At 46.9% G+C, this 21862-nt stretch overlaps 2 protein-coding genes and 1 long non-coding RNA gene across 3 annotated transcripts in view; 2 read left to right on the plus strand and 1 right to left on the minus strand.

The window, feature by feature from the left end:
- LOC143767675 (uncharacterized) overlaps nt 1–16565 on the minus strand; it is a 33909-nt gene extending 17344 nt beyond the window's left edge. Inside the window, exon 1 of the mRNA XM_077256150.1 lies at nt 16460–16565. The gene's annotated coding sequence lies outside the window, so the exon portion shown is untranslated. The remainder of the gene's footprint in view (nt 1–16459) is intronic.
- Nucleotides 1–21862, plus strand: part of LOC143767631 (uncharacterized) — an 850082-nt gene that overhangs the window by 245772 nt on the left and 582448 nt on the right. The gene's annotated exons all lie outside the window — the stretch shown is intronic.
- LOC143767720 (uncharacterized) overlaps nt 16576–21862 on the plus strand; it is a 29291-nt gene continuing 24004 nt past the window's right edge. Inside the window, exon 1 of the long non-coding RNA XR_013213754.1 lies at nt 16576–16634. This is a non-coding gene — a long non-coding RNA (uncharacterized LOC143767720). The remainder of the gene's footprint in view (nt 16635–21862) is intronic.

The following is a 21862-nucleotide window of genomic DNA, read 5'->3' on the forward strand; positions in this document are numbered from 1 at the left end:
TGCAGAAATCTCTTGCTGCAGTTCCTCTCCGCATTCCTTGCGGTTCCGCTCTGCTTAGCTTCTGTTGCAGTATCTCTTGCTGCTCTACCGCTATTATCCGCAGAATTGCGGTTCTCCTCCTGTGTGAACAGGTCCCAACCTGTTCCTTCATACTTCATTCCTTCCTGCTTGTATCTGTACCTGCACCTCCTGGGTGAACAGGTCCCAACCTGTTCCTTCATACATCATTCCTTCCCTTCTTGTTTCCTTACCTGCACCTCCTGTGTGAACAGGTCCCAACCTGCTCCTTCATACACCACACCAACCTGCCCTGTGTCTCAGCCGTGCCTGCCTGCCCTGTGTCTCAGCCGTCCCTGCCTGCCCTGTTTCAGCTGTGCCTGCTTGCCTACTCGTCCGAGTTTCAGCTGTGCTCATCTGCCAGTCCTGCCTATTGCCCGCACCTGTCCTAGTGTTCTTGTTTCCCAAGTGGGATCAGCAGCCACAGCCAGACACCACCCTGGAGTAGCACCTGGCAGCTGCCTGCTGCAGAAGCCTGACCTCACCATCGGAGGCTCCAGTGAAAACCAAGGCAGCTGTCTTAGTCACGCCCCTTCCAGGGTAGTCTGGTTTGTGGCACAGTGGGTCCACAAACCCCCTGGCTTACGTCCACCAGTCAGGGCATGAGCGTGACAATGAATATCCCATGGAGGTCTGGATTTGGAATGATACTCAAAATAAAAGTGGAAAATCAAATTACAGGCTGATCCAACTTCAGTGGAAATGCCTCAAGACAAGGAAATGATGCTCAGTTGTGTGTGTGTTGCCTCCATGCGCCTGTATGACCTCCCTATAATGCCTGGACATGCTCCTGATGAGGTGGCGAATGGTCTCCTGAGATCTCCTACCAGACCTGGACTAAAGCATCAGCCAACTCCTGGACAGTCTGTGGTGCAACGTGATACTGGTGGATGGTGCGAGACATGATGTCCCAGATGTGTTCAATCAGATTCGGGTCTGGAAACAGGCGGGCCAGTCCATAGCTTCAATGCCTTCATCTTGCAGGAACTGCTGACACACTCCAGCCACATGAGGTCTGGCATTGTCCTGCATTAGGAGGAACCCAGGGCTAGCCGCACCAGCATATGGTCTCACAAGGGGTCTGAGGATCTCATCTCGGTACGTAATGGCAGTCAGGCTACCTCTGGTGAGCACATGGAGGACTGTGCGGCCCTCCAAAGAAATGCCACCCACACCATTACTGACCCACTGCCAAACCAGTCGTGCTGAAGGATGTTGCAGACAGCAGATCTCTCTCCACGGCATCTCCAGACTCTGTCACGTCTGTCACATGTGCTCAGTGTGAACCTGCTTTCATCGTTGAAGAGCATAGGGAGCCAGTGGCAATTTTGCCAATCCTGGTGTTCTGTGGCAAATGCCAAGCATCCTGCACGGAGTTGGGCTGTGAGCACAACCCCCAGCTGTGGACATCGGGCACTCAGACCATCCTCATAGAGTCGGTTTCTAACCGTTTGTGCAGACACATGCACATTTGTGGCCTGCTGGAGGTCATTTTGCAGGGCTCTGGAAGTGCTCCTCCTGTTCCTCCTTGCACAAAGTCTGAGGTAGCGGTCCTGCTGCTGGGTTCTTGTCCACCTACGGCCCCCCCACATCTCCTGGTGTACTGGCCTGTCTCCTAGTAGCACCTCCAGCCTCTGGACACTACGCTGACAGACACAGCAAACCTTCTTGCCACAGCTCGCATTAATGTGCCATCCTTGATGAGCTGCATTACCCGAGCCACTTGTGTGGGTTGTAGAGTCCGTCTCATGCTACCACGAGTGTGAACGCACAACCAACATTCAAAGGCGGCCAAAACTGTTATGGACCTGGTGGTTAGGTGCATCGGGAATGACCTGATAGTTATACACGGAATCGGAACTAGCTCTGGGGAAGTGGGAACTCTGCTGACCGCAAACCCTACTCCTATCACACACACTAGAAATAGCCGTGGAGCGTGCCTGACTCTGCCTAGACGCCTCTTCACAGCCTAAGAGCTAACCACCCCTAAAGATAGGAAACAAAGCCTCACCTTGCCTCAGAGAAATTCCCCAAAGGTAAAGGCAGCCCCCCACAAGTATTGACTGTGAGTTAAGAGGAATACACAAACACAGGAATGAAATAGGTTTCAGCCAAGGAGGCCAGTCTAACTAAACAGATTGAGGATAGAAAGGGAATCTTTGCGGTCAACACAAAAAACTACAAATAACCACACAGAGTGTGCAAAAAAGACCCCCGCACCGACTCACGGTGCGGTGGTGCCACTCTGCACCCCCAGAGCTTCCAGCTAGCAAGACAATATCATGGTAACAAGCTGGATTAGAAATTTAGCAAGAAAACAATGAGAAACTAATAAACTAGCAGGAACTTAGCTTCTGCTGGAATAGACAGGTCCTCAGAAAGGTCCCAGAGAGATCTGAACCAAGGCTAAGACATCGACAGCTGGCATCCACTAACGATCTGAGTGGAGTTAAATAGAGAAGCCAGTCTAGCAACAAATGAGGAGCAGGTGAGGAAGGCACCTCAATGGCTAGTAGCTCCACTCACAGCCACCAGAGGGAGTTCACAGACAGAACTCGCCGAAGTACCATTCATGACCACAGGAGGGAGTTTGAGAACGGAACTCACAACAGTACCCTCCCTTGAGGAGGGGTCACCGAACCCTCACCAGAGCCCCCCAGCCGATCAGGACGAGCCAAATGAAAGGCACAAACTAAATCGGCAGCATGGACATCAGAGGCAACAACCCAGGAATTATCCTCCTGACCATAGCCCTTCCATTTGACCAAGTACTGAAGTTTCCGTCTTGAAATACGAGAATCCAAGATCTTCTCCACCACATACTCCAACTCCCCCTCGACCAGCACCGGAGCAGGAGGATCAACGGAGGGAACCATAGGCGCCACATATCTCCGCAGCAACAACCTATGGAACACATTATGGATGGCAAAAGAAGCAGGAAGGGCCAAACGAAATGACACAGGATTGAGAATCTCAGAAATCTTATACGGACCAATGAAACGAGGCTTAAACTTAGGAGAAGAAACCTTCATAGGAACATGACGAGACGACAACCAAACCAAGTCCCCAACACGAAGTCGGGGACCAACCCGGCGACGGCGGTTAGCGAAACGTTGAGCCTTCTCCTGGGACAAAGTCAAATTGTCCACCACATGAGTCCAAATCTGTTGCAACCTGTCCACCACAGAATCCACACCAGGACAGTCCGAAGGCTCAACCTGCCCTGAAGAAAAACGAGGATGAAAACCAGAATTACAAAAAAAAGGCAAAACCAAAGTAGCCGAACTGGCCCGATTATTAAGGGCGAACTCAGCCAATGGCAAGAAGGTCACCCAATCATCCTGATCCGCAGAAACAAAGCATCTCAGATATGTTTCCAAAGTCTGATTGGTTCGTTCGGTTTGGCCATTTGTCTGAGGATGGAAGGCCGAAGAAAAAGACAAATCAATGCCCATCTTAGCACAAAAGGACCGCCAAAACCTTGAAACAAACTGGGAACCTCTGTCAGACATGATGTTCTCCGGAATGCCATGCAAACGAACCACATGCTGGAAAAATAATGGAACCAAATCAGAGGAGGAAGGCAACTTAGGCAAGGGTACCAAATGGACCATTTTAGAGAAACGATCACAAACCACCCAGATGACCGACATCCTTTCAGAAACAGGAAGATCTGAAATAAAATCCATGGAAACATGCGTCCAGGGCCTTTTCGGGACTGGCAAGGGCAAAAGTAACCCACTGGCACGAGAACAGCAGGGCTTAGCCCGAGCACAAGTCCCACAAGACTGCACAAACGAACGCACATCCCGCGACAAGGAAGGCCACCAAAAGGACCTAGCCACCAAATCTCTGGTACCAAAAATCCCAGGATGACCAGCCAACACCGAACAATGAACCTCAGACATAACTCTACTAGTCCATTTATCAGGGACAAACAGTTTCTCCGCTGGACAACGGTCAGGTCTATCAGCCTGGAACTCCTGCAGCACTCGCCGCAAATCAGGGGAGATGGCAGACAGAACTACCCCTTCTCTAAGAATTCCAGCCGGTTCAGGAACTCCAGGAGAATCAGGCACAAAACTCCTTGAAAGGGCATCAGCCTTCACATTCTTAGAACCCGGAAGGTATGAAACCACAAAATCGAAACGGGAGAAAAACAGCGACCAACGAGCCTGTCTAGGATTCAACCGCTTGGCAGACTCGAGATAAGTCAGATTCTTGTGATCAGTCAGGACCACCACGCGATGCTTGGCTCCTTCCAGCTAATGTCACCACTCCTCGAATGCCCACTTCATAGCCAACAACTCCCGATTGCCAACATCATAATTACGCTCAGCAGGCGAAAACTTTCTAGAAAAGAAAGCACATGGCTTCATTACAGAGCCATCAGAACTTCTCTGAGACAGAACAGCCCCTGCTCCAATCTCAGAAGCATCGACCTCGACCTGAAAAGGGAGCGAAACATCTGGCTGACACAACACAGGAGCCGAAGAGAAACGACGTTTCAACTCCTGAAAAGCTTCAACGGCCGCAGAGGACCAATTCACCACATCAGCACCCTTCTTGGTCAAATCAGTCAACGGTTTAACAACACTAGAAAAATTAGCGATGAAGCGACGGTAAAAATTAGCAAAGCCCAGGAATTTCTGAAGGCTCTTCACAGATGTAGGCTGAGTCCAATCAAAAATGGCCTGAACTTTAACAGGGTCCATCTCGATAGTAGAAGGGGAAAAAATGAAGCCCAAAAAGGAAACCTTCTGAACTCCAAAGAGACATTTAGATCCCTTCACGAACAAGGCATTAGCACGAAGGACCTGGAACACCATTCTGACCTGCTTCACATGAGACTCCCAATCATCCAAAAAGACCAAAATGTCATCCAAATATACAATCATGAATCTATCCAGATACTTTCGGAAGATGTCATGCATAAAGGACTGAAACACAGAGGGGGCATTAGAAAGCCCGAATGGCATTACCAAGTACTCAAAATGGCCCTCGGGCGTATTAAATGCTGTTTTCCATTCATCGCCCTGTTTAATACGCACCAGATTATACGCCCCTCGAATATCTATCTTGGTGAACCAACTAGCCCCCTTAATCCGAGCAAACAAATCAGACAGTAGAGGCAAAGGGTACTGAAATTTGACCGTGATTTTATTGAGAAGGCGGTAATCTATACAAGGTCTCAGAGAACCATCCTTCTTGGCCACAAAAAAGAACCCTGCTCCCAATGGTGACGACGACGGGCGAATATGCCCTTTTTCCAAGGACTCCTTTATATAACTCCGCATAGCGGCGTGTTCTGGCACAGACAAATTGAAAAGTCGTCCCTTAGGGAATTTGCTACCAGGAATCAAATTAATAGCACAATCACAATCCCTATGAGGAGGTAGAGCACTGGACTTGGGCTCATCAAATACATCCCGGTAATCCGACAAAAACTCAGGGACTTCAGAAGGAGTGGAGGAAGAAATTGACAATGATGGAACATCCCCATGTACCCCTTGACAACCCCAACTGGACACAGACATTGATTTCCAATCCAATACTGGATTATGGACCTGTAGCCATGGCAAACCCAACACGACCACATCATGCAGATTATGCAACACCAAAAAAGCGAATATCCTCCTGATGTGCAGGAGCCATGCACATGGTCAACTGAGTCCAGTACTGAGGCTTATTCCTGGCCAAAGGTGTAGCATCAATTCCCCTTAAAGGAATAGGATACTGCAATGGCTCCAAGAAAAAACCACAGCGCCTGGCAAACTCCAAGTCCATCAAATTCAGGGCAGCGCCTGAATCCATAAATGCCAAAACAGAGTAGGATGACAAAGAGCAAATCAGAGTAACGGAAAAAAGAAATTTAGGCTGTACAGTACCAATGGTGACCGACCTAGTGAACCGCCTAGTGCGCTTAGAACAATCAGAGACAGCATGAGCGGAGTCACCACAGTAAAAACACAGCCCATTCTGACGTCTGTGTTCTTGCCGTTCAGCTCTGGTCAAAGTCCTATCACACTGCATAGGCTCAGGCCTCTGCTCAGAGGATACCGCCAAATGGTGCACAGTTTTGCGCTCACGTAAACGCCGATCGATCTGTATGGCCAAGGACATTGATTCATTCAGACCAGCAGGCGTGGGGAACCCCACCATAACATCCTTAAGGGCTTCAGAAAGACCCTTTCTGAAAATTGCTGCCAGGGCGCACTCATTCCATTGAGTAAGCACAGACCACTTTCTGAATTTCTGGCAATAAACCTCTGCTTCATCCTGACCCTGACACAAAGACAGCAAAATTTTCTCTGCCTGCTCCACAGAATTCGGTTCATTATAAAGTAATCCCAACGCCAGAAAAAACACATCTACATTACACAATGCAGGATCTCCTGGCGCCAGGGAGAATGCCCAGTCTTGAGGGTCGCCACGCAACAAAGAAATAATGATTTTTACTTGCTGAATGGGGTCACCAGAAGAGCGGGGTTTCAGAGCAAGAAACAGTTTACAATTATTTTTGAAACTCAGAAACTTAGATCTATCCCCAGCAAACAAATCAGGAATTGGTATTCTAGGCTCTAACATCGGATTCTGAACCACATAATTTTGAATGCTTTGTACCCTTGCAGTGAGTTGATCAACACTAGAGAACAGACCCTGAATGTCCATATCAGCACCTGAGTTCTGAACCGCCCAGAGGTTAAGGGGAAAAGAGAGACAAAACACACTGCAGAGGAAAAAAAAAATGGTCTCAGAACTTCTCTTTTCCCTCTATTGAGATACATTAACACTTTGTGGGCCAGCTGTACTGTTATGGACCTGGTGGTTAGGTGCACCGGAAATGACCTGATAGTTATACACGGAATCGGAACTAGCTCTGGGGAAGTGGGAACTCTGCTGACCGCAAACCCTACTCCTATCACACACACTAGAAATAGCCGTGGAGCGTGCCTGACTCTGCCTAGACGCCTCTTCACAGCCTAAGAGCTAACTACCCCTAAAGATAGGAAACAAAGCCTCACCTTGCCTCAGAGAAATTCCCCAAAGGTAAAGGCAGCCCCCCACAAGTATTGACTGTGAGTTAAGAGGAATACACAAACACAAGAATGAAATAGGTTTCAGCAAGTTGATGCTGCAGATCTCTGGAGGTGGCCTGAGGATTGTTCTTGACTGATCTCACCATTCTTCTTCTCTGCCTTTCTGATGTTTTTCTTGGCCTGCCACTTCTGGCCTTAACAAGAACTGTACCTGTGTTCTTCCATTTCCTTACTATGTTCCTCACAGTGGAAATTGACAGGTTAAACCTCTGAGACAGCTTTTTGTATCCTTCCTCTGAACAACTATGTTGAATAATCTTTGTTTTCAGATCATTTGACAGTTGTTTTGCATAGCCCATGATGCCACTCTTCGGAGGAGATTCAAACAGGAGAACAACTTGCAAGTGGCCACTTTAAGTAGCTTTTCTCATGATTGCATACACCTGGCTATGAAGTTCAAAGCTCAATGAGGTTACAAAACCAAAAAAAGTGCTTTAGTAAGTCAGTAAAAAGTAGGTAGGAGTATTTAAAACAAGAAAATGATAAGGGTGCCCATACTTATGCACCTGTCAAATTTTGTTTGAATGCAGATTGCACATTTTCTGTTAGTACAATAAACCTCATTTCAAGGCAGAAACATTACTGTGTCCAACAGTTATTAGATATATGAAACTGAAATAGCTGTTGCAAAAAAAACAATTTTTATAAAACATTAAAGGGCCACTGTCACCCCCTCCAGCCGTTATAAACTAAAAGAGACACCTTGTGCAGCAGTAATGCTGCAGTCTAACAAGGTGGCTCTTTTAGTTTTTGATTCAGTTATTCCCTCAATAAAGCGTTTTAAAATTTGCCCTAAAAAACCTGTCTGTAGACCTGGAGGCGGTCCGAAGCCTCCTCTGTGAATCTCCCAACGGCCGTCACTCTTCTCGTCTGGGGATGTGGTTGCCGCCCCCTTCGCGCTGTTTCTTCTTAAATCCGGTGCCTGCGCTGTGCGTGCCTGCCTGGGGCAGGCACAGTCATCATTGTCCGTCATAGGTCAGATGCAGGGTGCCTGACTGCGCCTGTGCGGGCAGTGCGGCCACCCTGTTGCTGAATCCCCGCCCCGCACTGTGTTATTCATTATGCACAGTGCGGGGCTGGGGTTCCTGGGCATGCGCACTGCGCTGTTCAGACGCTCCCCCGGTCCCCCACCTTCAAGCGTTGCCGTAATATACAGGTTTCCTTGCCAGCGTTTGGAATGAAGCAGCCGCAAATAACAACGCTGGAAGGCGGGGGGGCTGGGGGGAGCGTCTGGCCGTTTTTTGCAATTCTGACCAGTGTCCCTTTATGAGGTAATAACTCAGGAACGCTTCAACGGATCCTAGTGATTCTAAGAATGTTTTTTCGTGACATATTGGGCTTCATGTTAGTGGTAAATTTAGGTCGATAATGTCTGCGTTTACTTGTAAAAAAAAAACGGAAATTTGGCGAAAATTTTGAAAATTTCGCAATTTTCACATTTGTAATCTTTATTCTCCTAAACTAGAGAGTTACGTGACACAAAATAGTTAATAAATAACATTTCCCACATGTCTACTTTACATCAGCACAATTTTGGAAACAACATTTTTTTTTGCTAGGATGTTATAAGGGTTAAAATTTGACCAGCGATTTCTCATTTTTACAACAAAATTTACAAAATCATTTTTTTTAGGGACCACCTCACATTTGAAGTCAGTTTCAGGGTTCTATATGGCGAAAATACCCAAAAGTGACACCATTCTAAAAACGGCACCCCTCAAGGTGCTCAAAACCATATTCAAGAAGTTTATTAACCCTTCAGGTGCTTCACAGCAGCAGAAGCAACATGGAAGGAGAAAATGAACATTTAACTTTTTAGTCACAAAAATGATCTTTTAGCAACAATTTTTTTATTTTCCCAAGAGTAAAAGGAGAAACTGGACAACGAAAGTTGTTGTCCAATTTGTCCTGAGTACGCTGATACCTCATATGTGGGGGTAAACCACTGTTTGGGGGCACGGCAGGGCTCGGAAGGGAAGGAGCGCCATTTGACTTTTTGAATGAAAAATTGGCTCCAGTCTTTAGCGGACACCATGTCGCGTTTGGAGAGCCCCCGTGTGCCTAAACATTGGAGCTCCCCCACAAGTGACCCCATTTTGGAAACTAGATGCCCCAATGAACTTATCTAGATGCATATTGAGCACTTTAAACCCCCAGGTGCTTCACAAATTGATCCGTAAAAATGAGAAAGTACTTTTTTTCACAAAAAAATTATTTTAGCCTCAATTTTTTGATTTTCATATGGGCAACAGGATAAAGTGGATCCTAAAATTTGTTGGGCAATTTCTCCTGAGTACGCCGATACCTCATATGTGGGGGTAAACCACTGTTTGGGCGCACGGCAAGGCTCGGAAGGGAAGGCGCGCCATTTGACTTTTTGAATGGAAAATTAGTTCCAATCGTTAGCGGACACCATGTCGCGTTTGGAGAGCCCCTGTGTGCCTAAACATTGGAGCTCCCCCACAAGGGACCCCATTTTGGAAACTAGATCCCCCAAGAAACTTATCTAGATGCATAGTGAGCACTTTAAACCCCCAGGTGCTTGAAAGAAGTTTATAACGCAGAGCCATGAAAATAAAAAATAATTTTTCTTTTCTCAAAAATGATTTTTTAGCCCGCGATTTTTTATTTTCCCAAGGGTAACAGGAGAAATTTGACCCCAAGAGTTGTTGTCCAGTTTCTCCTGAGTACGCTGATACCCCATATGTGGGGGTAAACCACTGTTTGGGCACATTCCGGGGCTCGGAAGTGAAGTAGTGACGTTTTGAAATGCAGACTTTGATGGAATGCTCTGCGGGCGTCACGTTGCGTTTGCAGAGCCCCTGATGTGCCTAAACAGTAGAAACCCCCCACAAGTGACCCCATTTTGGAAACTAGACCCCCAAAGGAACTTATCTAGATGTGTGGTGAGCACTTTGAACCCCTAAGTGCTTCACAGAAGTTTATAACGCAGAGCCGTGAAAATAAAAAATCATTTTTCTTTCCTCAAAAATAATTTTTTAGCCCGCAATTTCTTATTTTCCCAAGAGTTACAGGAGAAATTGGACCCCAAAAGTTGTTGTCCAGTTTCTCCTGAGTACACTGGTACCCCATATGTGGGGGTACACCACTGTTTGGGCACACGTCCGGGCTCGGAAGGGAGAGAGCACCATTTGACTTTTTCAACGCAAGATTGGCTGGAATCAATGGTGGCACCATGTCGCCTTTGGAGACCCCCTGATGTGCCTAAACTGTGGAAACCCATCAATTCTAACTCAAACACTAACCCCAACACACCCCTAACCCCAACCCTAACCACAACCCTAACCCCAACACACCCCTAACCCTAGTCTTAACCCTAATTCCAACCCTAACTCTAATTCCAACCCTAACCCTAAGGCTATGTGCCCACGTTGCGGATTTGTGTGCGGATTTTTCGGCACAGTTTTTGAAAAATCTGCAGGTAAAACGCACTGCGCTTTACCTACGGATTTACAGCGGATTTCCAGTGTTTTTTGTGTGGATTCACCTGCGGATTCCTATTATGGAGCAGGTGTAAAACGCTGCGGAATCCGCACAAAGAATTGACGTGCTGCGGAAAATACAACGCAGCGTTTCCGCGCTGTATTTTCCGCTCCATGGGCACAGCAGATTTGGTTTTCCATAGGTTTACGTGGTACTGTAAATGTGGTGGAAAACTGCTACGAATCCGCAGCGACCAATCCGCTGTGGATCCGCAGCCAAATCCACACCATGTGCACATAGCCTAATTCTAACCCTAATTCCAACCCTAGCCCTAATTCTAACCCTAATTGTAACCCTAATTCTAACCCTAACACTAATTCTAACCCTAGCCCTAAGTGAAACCCTAGCCCTAAGTGCAACCCTAAGTGCAACTCTAGCCCTAAGTGCAACCCTAGCCCTAAGTGCAACCCTAGCCCTAAGTGCAACCCTAGCCCTAAGTGCAACCCTAACCCTAAGTGCAACCCTAGCCCTAAGTGCAACCCTAGCCCTAAGTGCAACCCTAACCCTACCCCTACCCGTAACCCTACCCCAAACCCTACCCCTAACCCTAATGGAATAACAAAAATAAATATATTTTCTGTACTTTATTATTGTCCCTACCTATGGGGGTGATAAAGGGGGGGTTTATTTACTATTTTTTTTATTTTGATCGCTGTCATAGAACTTATCACAGCGATCAAAATGTACAGGGAACGAATCTGCGGGCTGGCAGATTCGGCGGGCGCACTGCGCATGCGCCCGCCATTTTCCAAGATGGCGGCGCCCATTCGAGAAGACCGAGGACACCGGGAGGGACACCGGGACTAGGTAAGTATGGGGGGTGCGATCGGACAGCGGGGGGGCAGAGGGAAGAACGGGGGAGGGTCGGAGGGGAGAGGAAGGCGCTTAGGACAGGGCGGAGGGGTAGGGAACACTGACGGCAGCTGCAGATCGCAGCCGTCAGTCGGTGGTGGGGCCAGATCGGGGTCTCCAGCCATGGCCGATGCTATTGCAGCATCAGCCATGGCCGATGCTATTGCAGCATCGGCCATGGCTGGATTGTAATATTTCACCAATTTTCATAAGTGAAATATTACAGATTGCTCTGATTGGCTGTTTCACTTTCAACAGCCAAGCAGAGCGATCGTAGCCAAGGGGGGGCGAAGCCACCCCCCCTGGGCTGTAGTACCACTCCCCCTGTTCCTGCATGTCGGGTGAAATTGAAGTTAACCCTTTCACCCGGCCTGCAGGGACCCGATCCGACCATGACGCATATGCTGCGTCACAGGTCGGATTGGCACTGGTTTTCATGACGCATACGCTGCGTCAAAGGTCGGGAAAGGGTTAATGTTATGTATTTTTAAAATATTGTGTCAATAAAGATCAAAATGCTTTTATCTACCTATGTGTCACTTAATACCTTGTTAGGTAATCTATGTCAGCATTGTATATAGATATTTATTATGCGGGTCTTTGCGTGTGGAGTGAGTGTGGCTATGTGGAGTGGGCGTGGATTGAGATACACACACACACACACATACACTCAGCGTTATATATATAGATGTACACATTTTACACATAACACCACAATATAAATTCATACACTAATAAAACTAAAAGCATTATAATCAATACTATAAAACTATGACTCTAGATTAAAAAATTCCTGGAGGGGTGTAATTTCCAAAATGGGGTCACTTATGGAGTATTGCCACTGTTTAGGCACATCAGAGGCTCTTCACGCACGACATGACGCCTGCAGACCATTCCATCAAAGTCTGAATTCCAAAACATCACTCCTTCCCTTCCGAGCTCTGCAGTGCGCCCAAACAGTGGCTTTTCCTCTACATATGGGGTATCAGTGTACTCAGGAGAAATTGCACAACAACTTTTGTGGTCCATTTTCTCCTGTTACCCTTGTGAAAATAAAAAAAAGGTGCTAAAATATCATTTTTGTTGCTAAAAAGTTAAATGTTCATTTTTTCCTTCCACACTTCTTAGGTTCCTGTGAAGCACCTAAAGGGTTAATAAACTTGTTGAATGTGGTTTTGAGCACCTTGAGGGGTGCAGTTTTTACAGTGGTGTCACTTTTTGGGTATTTTCTGTCAGATAGGCCCCTCAAAGTCACTTCAAATGTGATGTTGTCCTTTAAAAAAAAGTTTTGTAAATTTGTTATAAAAATGAGAAACAGCTGGACAACTTTTAACCCTTATAACTTCCTAACAAATAAATTATGTTTCCAACATTGTGCTGATGTAAAGCAGACATGTGGGAAATGTTATTTATTAACTATTTTGTGTGATATATTGTCCTGGTCAGGAAGGTGAAAACAGGCTTCGGGGTGAAGGGGTTAATAAATACACCCTATAGCGCCACATGAAAGACACTAAAGGATACAACTTTATAATCCTTAGGAGGCTGACAATAATCTAAGCGCTCCCTCCTATAACATCTCTCCCTGAGGACGGTGTGCCGAGCATCGCGTCACTGGGTCTTCTATAAACCCGATAACGTGATGCGGCCGGACAGTCACAGTAATACCAGGGGCCAACATGGCTGCAGCATCACCGTGTATGGCGGGCAATCCCCGCATGTTTATTGGCTGGGAACTCGAGCACGGCGCTCCATCACCTGCGATTCCCCAGTAACAAGCTTGTCCGAGCTCCCGATGCCGGATCGAGCAGTGGAGAGCGGCTCCCTCATCACTAGTGTCTACATTATTGTGCTGGAGCCGGGAGAGGAATCATCGCATTGTGGGAGAACTTCTCTGGGCTTCTGTCCTCTCATCCTGCAGGTGTCTGACTGGAAATAATGTGGAACCACGAAGCCGCATTCTGTCCACAGCGGTTATGCAGTAGTGTAGCTACCGGCGGGGTGCAGAAGGGGTGTCGCCCAGGGCCCCACAATCTGAGGGGTCCACCCGGAGCTACACTACTGTAACTGTATCGGCATACACAGAGCGCCCATAGTTACATTCTGCAGTAGTGCAGGGAGAATCGATCTCCCAGCTCTGCCGCCGGGTCCCTACGAGGCCCTTGAGCAGGCGAGGGGCCCGGTACTAGCAGTAGACCCCCCTCCTGTCATCGCAAGTTCAGCTGTATCGCCTAGATGCCGATACAGCTGACCGCATTGATGAGAGGAGGAGCGTTACACTCCCTCTCCCATCATCCCCCTCTCAGCATCTGACATCACCGACACTGACAAGGGGTCACGATGACGTCATTACTTGGAGTCTGGAGATGAGCGGGCACTCAGAACAGTGGAGGAACCAGGAAGAAAGGTGAGTATTGGATTTATAGCTTTATGAAGCATTCTATAATGCTGTATATCTGCCCTCAACCCAACCTGTAAGAGAAGAAAAATAACTTTTCTTATACTTACCTACGGGGCGGTCTGGTCAGAGGGGTGTCACTCTTCTTTGTCCAGCGCCTCTCCCACCTTATGATCGTCGTCCTCCTGCTTGCTTCGTGTGGATGATGCATCATTGCGTCGTCCACACAGTCTCTTCAGCATCACGCTCCTGCGCAGGCGTACTTCTCTGCCCTGTGGAGGGCAGAGCAAAGTACTGCAGTGCACAGGTGCCAGGGATCTTTGACTTTTCGTGACACTTGTTCACGGTGTCAAGGAGTCTGTGTGGATGACGCAGAGACGCGTCAGCCACACAAAGCAAGCGAGAGAGCGGCATCACAAGAAGATGGGAGGTTCCCTTTAAGGGTCGCATTATACTATAGAGGCTACCTATGGAGGTGCATTATATTAGGGGCTGCATTATGCTATTGAGTCTGCATAGGGGGTGAATTTTATTAAGACTGCAGTATGCTATAGAGGCTGCCTATAGGGGGCTGCATTATACTATAGAGTCTGCCTATGGGGCGTGCACTATACTATGTGGAGGCCCATGGGGAGTGCATTATACTATATAGTCTGCCTATGGGGAGTGCATTACACTATATTGAGGATTGTCTGGTGAATTATACTATATGGAGGCTATCTAGAGGCCATCCTACAGTGTGGAGATTACAGTGTTGGAGCTATCAAACAGGGGAATACTAAGGGGTCAGTATATATACAGTGAGGAGGCATTAGACTGTGTTTAAGAGCTTCATACTGTGTATAGGGGAGCTGTACAGGGGGGGAGACTCGGGACATTCTAAAATGTAAAGTGGGCACTTACTGTTATAGGGGAACTGTTTTCTAGTGCACTTGCACCCAGCATTACTATATTATAGAGGGTTGCTTTACAATTTAGAGGGCACAGAGAATCACACAGCAGGTGCAGTAATAGGGACACATACGGCAGCAGCGGCTCAGTATTGGGGTATCAGGTGCAGTAATAGGGACACATACGGCAGCAGCGGCTCAGTATTGGGGTATCAGGAGCAGTAATAGGGACACATACGGCAGCAGCGGCTCAGTATTGGGGTATCAGGTGCAGTAATAGGGACACATACGGCAGCAGAGGCTCAGTATTGGGGTATCAGGGGCAGTAATAGGGTCACATATGGCAGCAGCGGCTCAGTATTGGGGTATCAGGTGCAGTAATAGGGACACATACGGCAGCAGCGGCTCAGTATTGGGGTATCAGGTGCAGTAATAGGGACACATACTGCAGCAGCGGCTCAGTATTGGGGTATCAGGTGCAGTAATAGGGTCACATACAGCAGCAGAGGCTCAGTATTGGGGTATCAGGTGCAGTAATAGGGACACATACGGCAGCAGCGGCTCAGTATTGGGGTATCAGGGTCAGTAATAGGGACACATACGGCAGCAGCGGCTCAGTATTGGGGTATCAGGTGCAGTAATAGGGACACATACGGCAGCAGCGGCTCAGTATTGGGGAATCAGGGGCAGTAATAGGGACACATACGGCAGCAGCGGCTCAGTATTGGGATATCAGGGGCAGTAATAGGGTCACATACGGCAGCAGCGGCTCAGTATTGGGGTATCAGGTGCAGTAATAGGGACACATACGGCAGCAGCAGCTCAGTATTGGGGTATCAGGTGCAGTAATAGGGACACATACTGCAGCAGCGGCTCAGTATTGGGGTATCAGGTGCAGTAATAGGGTCACATACAGCAGCAGAGGCTCAGTATTGGGGTATCAGGTGCAGTAATAGGGACACATACGGCAGCAGCGGCTCAGTATTGGGGTATCAGGTGCAGTAATAGGGACACATACGGCAGCAGAGGCTCAGTATTGGGGTATCAGGGGCAGTAATAGGGACACATACGGCAGCAGCGGCTCAGTATTGGGGTATCAGGGGCAGTAATAGGGACACATACGGCAGCAGCGGCTCAGTATTGGGGTATCAGTAGGATGAGGAGTTTGTGCAGGTTGGGAATAGATGGTGATGGGGCTGGAATGTGAGAAGTGAAATGTGTCTTTGTTGTATTCTCTGCAGACGAGTCCTGGGTGGAGAAGTTGTCATGTCGCTCTGGGCCAGATGGAAAAGACGTGATAAATGAACGATTCCATCAAAAAGAACATCAGCGGTAAGTCATTATCTGTAACTGTGCTGTGATCTGTTACATGTTCTGTAGGGCTGGTATCTACCACTGACCATATGGCGGTAATATCCATGTTGGTCGTTATATAGAGATTATCTCCAGTAACAGCGCGGTCATCTGCTGAGGTTCTCCTCCACTATTAGGGGGCGTCATCGAGTTGTAATCATGGTTACCTGGTTAGGGGCCACTCAGAAGCTTCGCCCCCCGAACCAAAACCCTAGCTACACCTCTGTGTTACATCACTGTTCACACCACACAGAGACCTCAAAAGTGCCTCAGTAATGGAGTAATGGAGAATCTCCAGCACTTACCTCACCTGCAGAGCCGCCACCACATATATTGCTTTTCTGTGCGCACAGGACCTGTGATGAGGTCACAGGAGGGGAGGAGTCAGGGGTCACATGATCAGGGGCCTCAGTGTATGCAGGACTCTGCTGTGGTGACAAGTATTCAGCTCCTCTGCTGGTGCTGCTCCTTTAAGAACAGGTAACATTGCAAAAAGTAGAACAATTCCCCCCATTACGTGATTGGATCCCCCCAGACCTTTCATAGACCTTAGTGATATTACAGACGGGAGATTCCAAGAGCGCTAGATTCAGGGGTAATCCTAGTGCTGACTGAGCCGTGCGCCTCCATCTAAGAGAGCGGCCACAACCCCAGACGATGCAGCGGCCGGAGCAATGTTATTGATGGAGGGAATTTCTGAGAGCAGCAAATTAATAAGAATGTTTTACCGGAACCTCCTGGGGCATCAAGAAAAACCGTCTCCTATTCCCACCTGGAATCTGAGCCATAATTGCCAAATCCCCCGATCTGTGGTCATCAACCAGAAGAGGCTTATTTACTGGGACAAATCCCCTCATCTTCCCCAAATCCTGGCTTTTCTCTCCCAGAATATCTCTGCCCATAACACAACGGCTGGTGGAGCTGGTGCCGGTGACCTGATGCTATTAGAGGGTCACTACTGACACATTGGCTCCTTTCTTCTAGAGTCAGGAGGACTGTGGTGGATCTGTCGGCAGTGACATTTATGGCTAAGTCCGGATGACCTCTCCTGTGCTCTCTATGGATATCTCCTCTAGGATATTCTGTGTATTTGTCCCACAGAGCCCGGGGATTGGAAGGTGCACAGGTTGTAGTTATTATAGGGAGCAGGTTAGAAGATGCGGTGGAAAGCGAGTGAGGGACGCCTCCTGCAATGTCAGGTCCCAGTGTGGACCATCCTCCATCAGACCACGCTTTGGGCATGGCCTCCCTGTAAGTGTTTGTTGGTTCAGCTGTATGTACAGAAGACGCTCGCTCTCCACCTTGGCATACAGATCTACTATACATTGATGAGAAAGTTGCCTCCATTGTTGTCATTATTTGGTAGGTGTAGAAGTCCATAGCTGATATTTTATTGGTTGGTTTATTGGTCGGCCTCGCAGTGTTGGGATCAGTCTGTTAGATTATAGTGATCGCCATCTTGGCCATTCCACAATATTATAGGATATTGCAGAGCATCATATGATCTATGTGTTTCTGTAATACGCTGAACATGTTCTCTCCGTCACTGAATAATTATATCTCGGCTTAGAAAGTCCCGTCCAACCATTACAATAGCTCCTTCACTAACACTGGGGGAAGTAAATCTCCTTTTGTGCCACCAACCGGAGTCTTGTCTGCGCTTATTACACCCTGATATTCCACACTTGGCATTCTTTATAAGGCTGTATGATAAAGGTTTACTAACTGATTGTGTTGATGGAAAAATCTTAGCAAATTCAAAACAATGTCTTTTTGTCTCAGGTATAACTTCACAACGTCGCTCAGCTTGTATCTGTTCATCTCCCAAACACTACATTTGTAAAAATGTTGGGTCTTGATTTGCTACAGGAAGCATTGAACCTATTTTGTGATTTATTTGTCCCTGGACTTTAAAAGTCGGCATAAATCCTGCTACCAAAGGATGTCATCTGGAAAGATGAATTGTATCTCCTAATAATTTGCAGTAAATGCCTAGGCCTCTTTCACACTTCTGTCTTTCAATCCCCGTCATAATGCTTCATTTTGTGAAAAAAACGCATCCTGCAAATTTGCCCGTAGGATGCGTTTCTTCCCATAGACTTGTATTAGCGACGTATGGCCACACATTTCGTCCATCGTACACTGGATCCGTCGGAATTTGTTGATACATCATCTTGAAAAAATGTACAATAAAACGTTTTTGTCTGCGTTGGAAAAACGTGCGACGACTCATCCTGCGGCATACGTCGTTGGCTAGAATGGAAGCCTATGGATGCAGGATCCGTCGTGGCACGTCGTATGACGGAATCCAGTGCTGGAGTACAGTTTTTTACACTGAGCATGCTCCAAATCAGTATTTAGTAGCCAATTGGCCAGACAGCCCCAAATGTATAAAAACCTGGCCTGTGGCTTCATTCCTGAATGTGCCAGCAAGACTCCTGCCTGCCAACTATCAAGACTCCTGCCAACCAACCAGAGGACAGCCAGCATCCAACCAGAAGCCAGCCAGCATCCAGGCAGAGGCCAGCCTGAAGCCATCCAGCCAGAGGCCAGCCAGCCAGTGTGAGTCCTGCCATTTTTGTGTGTGTGTGTGAGCGTGCGTGCATGTGTGTATGTGAGCGTGCCTGTGTGTGTGTGCGTGCCGATGTGGTTGTGTCAGCGTGCCTGTGCGTGTGTGTGCTTGCATGTTTTTTTTTTAAATACTGTGATGTATTTCTAAAGTAGTGTGGCGTGTGTTAAATGTGTTGTCAGTGCGTGTGTGGCGTGTGTGTGTGTGTAATGGCGGTATGTGTGGTGCGTGTCTGTGTCCTTTTTTTATTGTTCAAAATGTTTTTATTCAACAAGAAGGAGAAATATACAAACATTGTAACGGTAACCATTGATAAATTGATAATAATGTCAACATTTTACTCCCCTCTCCCCATCAGTAGCTCCACTACCTCTGTGGTGATACCACAGCAGTTTATACATCATTTAGGGATTGGCTCAGGTGAGCAATGGTAGGGCCGCAGTAATGAGGCAACACACAGGCTTCAGTCCAAACTTCAGTGGTTTATTGTCACTTTAACCCCTTCATGACCCAGCCTATTTTGGCCTTAATGACCTTGCCGTTTTTTGCAATTCTGACCAGTGTCCCTTTATGAGGTAATAACTCAGTAACGCTTCAACGGATCCTAGCGATTCTGAGACTGTTTTTTCGTGACATATTGGGCTTCATGTTAGTGGTAAATTTAGGTCGATAATTTCTGAGTTTATTTGTGAAAAAAACGGAAATTTGGCAAAAATTTTGAAAATTTTGCAATTTTCACATTTTGAATTTTTATTCTGTTAAACCAGAGAGTTATGTGACACAAAATAGTTAATAAATAACATTTCCCACATGTCTACTTTACATCAGCACAATTTTGGAAACAATTTTTTTTGCTAGGAAGTTATAAGGGTTAAAATTTGACCAGTGATTTCTCATTTTTACAACAAAATTTACAAAACCATTTTTTTTTTAGGGACCACCTCACATTTGAAGTCAGTTTGAGGGTTCTATATGGCTGAAAATACCCAAAAGTGACACCATTCTAAAAACTGCACCCCTCAAGGTGCTCAAAACCACATTCAAGAAGTTTATTAACCCTTCGGGTGTTTCACAGCAGCAGAAGCAACATGGAAGTAAAAAATGAACATTTAACTTTTTAGTCACAAAAATGATCTTTTAGCGAAATTTTTTTTATTTTCCCAAGGGTAAGAGGAGAAACTGGACCACGAACATTGTTGTCCAATTTATCCTGAGTACGCTGATACCTCATATGAGGGGGTAAACCACTGTTTGGGCGCACGGCAGGGCTCGGAAGGGAAGGAGCGCCATTTGACTTTTTCAATGAAAAATTGGCTCCAATCTTTAGCGGACACCATGTCGCGTTTGGAGAGCCCCCGTGTGCCTAAACATTGGAGCTCCCCCACAAGTGACCCCATTTTGGAAACTAGACCCCCCAAGGAACTTATCTAGAAGCATAGTGAGCACTTTAAACCCCCAGGTGCTTCACAAATTGATCCGTAAAAATGAAACAGTACTTTTTTTTTTCACAAAAAAGTTATTTTAGCCTCAATTTTTTCATTTTCACATGGGCAACAGGATAAAATGGATCCTAAAATTTGTTGGACAATTTCTCCTGAGTACACCGATACCTCACATGTGGGGGTAAACCACTGTTTGGGCACATGGTAAGGCTCGGAAGGGAAGGAGCGCCATTTGACTTTTTGAATGAAAAATTATCTCCATCGCTAGCAGACACCATGTCGCGTTTGGAGAGCCCCTGTGTGCCTAAACATTGGAGCTCCCCTACAAGTGACCCCATTTTGGAAACTAGACCCCCCAAGGAACTTATATAGATGCATAGTGAGCACTTATATCCCCCAGGTGCTTCACAGAAGTTTATAACGCAGAGCCGTGAAAATAAAAAATAATTTTTCTTTCCTCAAAAATGATTTTTAGCCCATAATTTTTTATTTTCCCAAGGGTAATAGGAGAAATTGGACCCCAAATGTTGTTGTCCAGTTTGTCCTGAGTACGATGATACCCCATATGTGGGGGTAAACCACTGTTTGGGCGCACGGCAGGGCTCGGAAGGGAAGGCATGCCATTTGGCTTTTTGAATGGAAAATTATCTCCAATCATTAGCGGACACCATGTCGCGTTTGGAGAGCCCCTGTGTGCCTAAACATTGGAGCTTCCCCATAAGTGACCCCATTTTGGAAACTAGACCTCCCAAGGAACTAATCTAGATGTGTGATGAGCACGTTCAACCCCCAAGTGCTTCACAGAAGTTTACAACGCAGAGCCGTGAAAATAAAAAATCATTTTTCTTTCCTCAAAAAAGATGTTTTAGCAAGCAATTTTTTATTTTCACAAGGGTAACAGGAGAAATTGGGCCCCAATGTTTGTTGCCCAGTTTGTTGTGAGTACAGTGACACCCCATATGTGGGGGTAAACCACTGTTTGGGCGCACGTCAGGGCTCGGAAGGGAAGTAGTGATATTTGAAATGCAGACTTTGATGGAATGGTCTGTGGGCGTCACTTTGCATTTGCAGAGCCCCTGATGTGCCTAAACAGTAGAAACACCCCACAAGTGACCCCATTTTGGAAACTAGACCCCCGAAGGAACTTATGTAGATGTGTGGTGAGCACTTTCAACCCCCAAGTGCTTCACAGAGGTTTACAACGCAGAGCCGTGAAAATAAAAAATAATTGTTCTTTCCTCAAAAATTATGTTTAGCGAGTAATTTTTTATTTTTGCAAGGGTAACAGGAGAAATTGGACCCCAACAGTTGTTGCCCAGTTTGTCCTGAGTACGCTGGTACCCCAAATATGGGGGTAAACCACTGTTTGGGCGCACGTCGGGGCTTGGAAGGGAGGGAGCACCATTTGACTTTTTGAATGCAAGATTGGCTGGAATCAATGGTGGCACCATGTTGCGTTTGGAGACCCCTGATGTGCCTAAACAGTGGAAACCCCTCAATTCTAACTTCAACACTAACCCCAACACACCCCTAATCCTAATCCCAACTGTAGCCATAACCCTAATCCCAACCCTGACCCCAACACACCCCTAACCACAACCCTAACCCCAACACACCTGTAACCCTAATTCCAACCCTAACCCTAATCCCAACCCTAACCACAACTGTAACCCCAACACACCCCTAACCCTATCCGT

The sequence above is a fragment of the Ranitomeya variabilis genome, chromosome 4 (genome assembly GCF_051348905.1).
Source record: "Ranitomeya variabilis isolate aRanVar5 chromosome 4, aRanVar5.hap1, whole genome shotgun sequence".
Classification (NCBI taxonomy): Eukaryota; Metazoa; Chordata; class Amphibia; order Anura; family Dendrobatidae; genus Ranitomeya; species Ranitomeya variabilis.